The 5,154-nt window shown below is 49.3% G+C and overlaps 1 long non-coding RNA gene across 1 annotated transcript; it reads right to left on the bottom strand.

The window, feature by feature from the left end:
• Positions 1-473: 473 nt before the first annotated feature.
• On the bottom strand, positions 474-4,891 carry LOC135968296 (uncharacterized). Its single transcript, XR_010582970.2, has 3 exons — positions 2,438-4,891; positions 2,294-2,349; positions 474-2,118 (listed from the first exon to the last, which is right to left on the bottom strand). It is a non-coding gene; the product is annotated as an uncharacterized lncRNA (long non-coding RNA).
• Between the last annotated feature and the right edge of the window lie 263 nt (positions 4,892-5,154).

The raw sequence follows: 5,154 nt of genomic DNA, 5'->3' as shown, positions 1-5,154 counted from the left end.
AGAGGAGAGAAGGCCAGGGTCAGGACTGGTGTATCAGGAGGGTTGGGGTTCAAACCCCATCTGCCTACAGAGCAGCCCTTACCGTTCAAGTGACTTCTATCATCAGCCTTAAAATGTACCACAGTTACCAGCAATTCTGAGTGCTGTTCCTTGGGACGTCATAAGCAAACATTTTGTTAGAAAGATTTTGCCAAATCTGCTTTCAAAATCCTATGCTATGAAATGACTAATGAAAATTTGAGCTATGAAATAAAGCACATAGTTAAATGAATCCCAAAATGACTATCACGAAGGAAGCTTTAACTTGAAGTGAAAAATATCCTCCAAATGACATCAGCCAGAATTATCTTCAATCATTACTGATCCCATAACGCTTCAGGAATTACACAGCATCATCTCAGATATGAGCTTAAAACCATTAGCTGAATGCACATTTCAGCACAACCAAAGTTCTGCTATAATAAGCAGCACAGGTGTCTCTGGAGAGGATTTTAATTGGGACTACAAACGATGTACACGATCGTGGTAAGAGGTTTCATGCTGGCTGTTCTCCAAGGTGCGACACAGAGAAACACCACTAACCTCAAAGACACCTGCTGCTTTGTAATGAGATGAGAGATGATGTGGACAGACTACTGTAAATATTTGAAAAGGAGAAACAATGCAAGGAAAGAATCGTATCAGTTTCCCTTTACATTCTTAGAAAAAAACGATTTTTCTTTTGGGATAATTTAAAAACAAAATGACATTTCTGGATTTTTTTTTTTTTTTTTTTTTTTTTTTTTTTTTACTTTTCTTTCTGAGACTGGGTCTCGGCTCTGTTGACAAGATTGGAGTAGAGTGGAGCAATAGCAGCTCACTGTAGCCTTAAGTGATCTTCCCACCTCAGCCTCCAGAGTAGCAGGCACCACAGGCACGCACCACCACACTCAGCTAACTTTTCTGTTATACAGATGGGGTCTTGCTATGTTGTCCAGGCTGGTCTTGAACCCCTTGGCCTCAAGTGATCCTCCTGCCTTGACCTCCCAAAGATGTAGCCTAAGCGACCATGTCTTATCGGAAAATAGACATTAGAGCAAATGCATTTCTGTAAGATTTTCTACCTCTTTTCACTGGGGAAAAAGGTAACTTGCCTCCAAGGGTCGGAGACAAAGCTGTTACTGCAGACAAGAGCGCTGTGCATCCCGGGAACCGCTACACCACGAGGCATGGCCGTGCACCCTGGATGCAGGAGTAACACACGAGGCTAGCACAGGCAGATGCTGGCCCTCTCCAGAAGTAGGCCTATCCCTTCCTCCTCTCCTCAGCCCCCTCTCCCTTCAGGCCTCAGTGGCTGCTGACAGGGGAGAGGCCACAACTAGAGGAGGCTCTCAACTCCACCAGGGACAGGAGCCCCGGACGCTGGGGACTCTACTGCTGCCCTCTGCGCCCACCTCCTTCTGGTCCAGCCTTCTCAGGAGCCAGGCGTGGCCACTTTGACCCTCTTTCCCTTCTGTGGCTCCTACAAAAACCAGTTCAGCGAGCCCAGGCTGACTCACACTCCAGGGACACCCGGCACAGGCCCCCTCCATGACCTTATCCAAGCTCCTGGGGCCAGAAGGGTCTTGCAATATTTCACTTTCCAGTTGAGCATCCCCAGCCTGAAATCCAAAGTGCTCCGAAGAGCATTTCCTTCGAGTGTCATGAGGAAGCTCGGAATGTTTCAGGTTTCGGAGCATTTTGGAGTAGGGACTCTCAGCCTTAATTTGAACCTCTTCAAGGAAGCCACATACTGAAGCCCCCGATGTCCACCCTACACAATCCCAGCACACCATCTGAAGTCCTTAGCAACAGATTTTCTTTCTTCAAAAATAACCACAAGTCACAAACTCACACGCAATCACAGAAGGGGGTTGTGGACACCCGCACAGATGATGAAATTTAACTGTCACATTTTCACCTGAGTAATTTAAAGTCATTCCTCAAAACACACCTGTTTTACTGATTGCATTTTAAGGTAAACACACACAAATCATTTCAGGGAAACAAACGTCACTTTGGGCTGCGTGTGGTTTCTTGACTCCCGTGAATAACTCCGTTCACCCTCACTTCTGGATAAGGGAGACGATGCAAAGAAAACTGTTAAAACAAAGACATGAAAACAAGTTTAAGAAGGGTTTGAAAGGTTCCTCCTGTCCCCCTGGAGGGGAGACGAGGACACTTGGAAAGCTCACGGGGGACAGGAGCATAGCCTCCTCAGTGTGCCATGGACGCCGCCTCGCCAAGGGGAGAGGATGATGCCTGGAAGACTCACAGGGGTGGGAGCACAGCCTCCTCAGTGCTTTCTACACTCAGCAGCTTCAGAAATTCCTGCAGAAGCAGAACACATCATGAGAACTGAGACTGGAACTCCCCAAAGAAAGGGGACGAGGGGTCAAAAAAAGCATTCGATCATTACCAAGGAGGGCGGGCATGAAGCCGCTTCAAAGACCGTGTGAGAAGTCACTCATAGGCGTTTCAGAAAATAAGGGTAGCGCGAGATTGCTGGATCAGCTCAAACAGGCTGCCGTCCCTCAGGCCATGAAGTCCCTGAGATGAGCCTGTCACTGAGCAGAAGTCACTCGCATCTCTGCCAGAGAAAGTACTACAAGCTGACACAAAGCCTCATGAAATCTGGGCTTCAGCCGGTCGACGATAGTGAGTCTGACATGGTACATCCCTCCAGATGGTTAAAGACCCCAGGGGTTCATCGGACAACCTCAAAGGGCTGTGTCTGTCCAGCCCCTTTTCCAACTTCTGGATGATTTTTCCTAATGTACTATAAGCAGCATGTTCCAGTAGAGACGTCATTAACTGACTCTGGGTCCTCTTAATTTTGAAATTACAAACACACTTGGCCAGGCACGGTGGCTCATGCCTGTGATCTCAGTACTTTGGGAGGCTGAGGCAGCTGGACTGCTTAAGTCCAGGAGTTTGAGTCCAGCCTGGGCAACATTGCAAAACTCCATCTCTACAAAAAATACAAAAATAAGTCAGGCATTGGGGACACGGGGAACATGTGCCTGTGGGTCCTGGCTACTCAGGAGACTGAGGCAGGAGGATCGCTTGAGCCTGGGAGGTTGAGGCTGTAGTAAGCTGTGCTCACACCACTGCCTGGGCAACAAAAAGGTTTTTGTTTTTTTTTTTTGCCTGTCTCAAAAAAACCAGAGAATAAGAATTATATACCTGACTAGCCCAAAATAAAAGAGGCCTTGTGGAATGACCTGAAACACAGCTGCAAATTCTGGCAGGGCCTCCCCTGGCTTGATTTGTGGTGAGTGCAGGACCGCTCTGAAGGATAGGACCCCAGGCACCTTCCGAGACTAGACCTTACAGTACAACTTCCCTTCGCTGGACGGAACACTGACCTTGGAGCCTGGGACACCCTGGGGCAGTGCCACCATCCTGAGGCCGCCATGGCACAAGCAGGCCCTACTATCATGAAGCCTGGGACACCCTGGGGCAGTGCCACCAACCCGAGGCCACTGTGACACAAGGGGGCCCTGGTGCCACTGAGAGGCTGCACAGCAGGTCCAAGCCCAGGCCAGGAGTGAAGAGGCTCCACATCCTTTCGATCCCTCCAGCTGAGTCCACAGATGTCTTGGAGCAGAAATGCATCACCCTCAATGTCCACGGGTAAGTTTTTGGACACAGAATCTGGAAGAATAAAAGATGGTTCTGGGCTGGTTGGTTGCCGGCTCGGATCTCTCCTCTTTCCACACAAAACCGGGCTCACACCAAGCAGCATCTAAGTCCTGGAAGATCTGCTAAACACAAGTGCAGTTACAAAGCGGAGAAATTGGAGGGGGCTGGGCTGGGCTGTGCTCCAGTGGCACCAGCGTTTCTCAGGAAGACCCCGGGCATTACAGGGTCCAGGGCAAGGGCTTCCTGGGATCCAGGACATGGAACAAGAACCCATTTCCCGGTCCTGTTGAATATGAATCGTCTAAGGGCCGATTCCCTCGGAGGACTGAGCACCGCCCCACAACACCTTGGTATGGGTATGTTATTACATACGTTGGTATGGGTATGTTATTACCCATACCAAGGTAATAACAAGTCCGTTACCAGCAGGAGGCTGGTGATGAAGACATGAGGACCAGATGAGCACGAGGGATCCTGACAGATCATCCCTGGCACCGAGCAAGGGGCGGACAGTACCCACTGTTCCTGATGCATCAGCCCTGGCACTGAGCGAGGGATGGCAGCACGGCCTGTGCCCCTGCAGATGCAGAGGGATGTGAGGGCGGCGCAGGCTGGGCTTGGAGGCTAACTCAACCACCTGCGCTTGCACTTCCGTTCCTCATGGCAGGGAGGTGAGGCACAGGCAGCATTAGGGCTCACCTTGGCCCCTGGCTGCACTTTTTTCTGCTTATGAGTCGTGCTTGCTTTACATGGACAGACATAGCTATAATAATGGTTCCCTGATTATTTCGCTGCCTACATAAAGGGCTTTCAGAATTCACTTCCATCCTTAGGAAAGGCGGCCAACACCAGGCTGTCTCCCTTAAGATGCCACGTCTCATATGGGGAAAAAAAAATCAAGAGAAATCAAATAAAGGCCATAAAATACATCAGTTTCAACACTAAAATTTAATAGTACGCTTTAAATTGAAGATGAGTTAAGTCACATTTCCAAACCTCTGAAAGCACGGTTACTGGGAGGGAATGGTTTGCAACACACAAACGCAGCTCTGTAGAAGTGCCCAGGCTGGATGAAGGCTCAAACGTCAGTGCAAGGAGAAAGTCTGAACAAACTCTCTCCTGCCCTGCTGCTGTCCTCTTCCAAAACACACTGTTTATCTGTCAGTTTAGAACAAGGCCTAGGGAGGTGGGAGGCAGGCCTGGGAGGGTCACCTAGCATCCAAGCTCCTCACCCACACAACTCCACGAGGCTGAGCTGAGCAGTACACACAAACCCAACTAATTCTCCCCAAAAAGAAGACGGAAGGCAGCACACTGCCATGCCAGGCACCCTGCAGATGAGAAGATTGAGGGGAGCCAGAGGTACCTTTAATCTTGCTTGCATGGTGGAGGGAGAGGAATAATGCCACTCACTTGAGTGTTGCACAATTCTTTCTAGCACTGAGTGGCAGAAAACAAAAATTATAGATGCTTCCTCAGATAAACGTTTCT

Source organism: Macaca fascicularis, chromosome 18, assembly GCF_037993035.2.
Source record: "Macaca fascicularis isolate 582-1 chromosome 18, T2T-MFA8v1.1".
Classification (NCBI taxonomy): Eukaryota; Metazoa; Chordata; class Mammalia; order Primates; family Cercopithecidae; genus Macaca; species Macaca fascicularis.
This window is presented reverse-complemented; position numbering and strand designations above follow the sequence as displayed.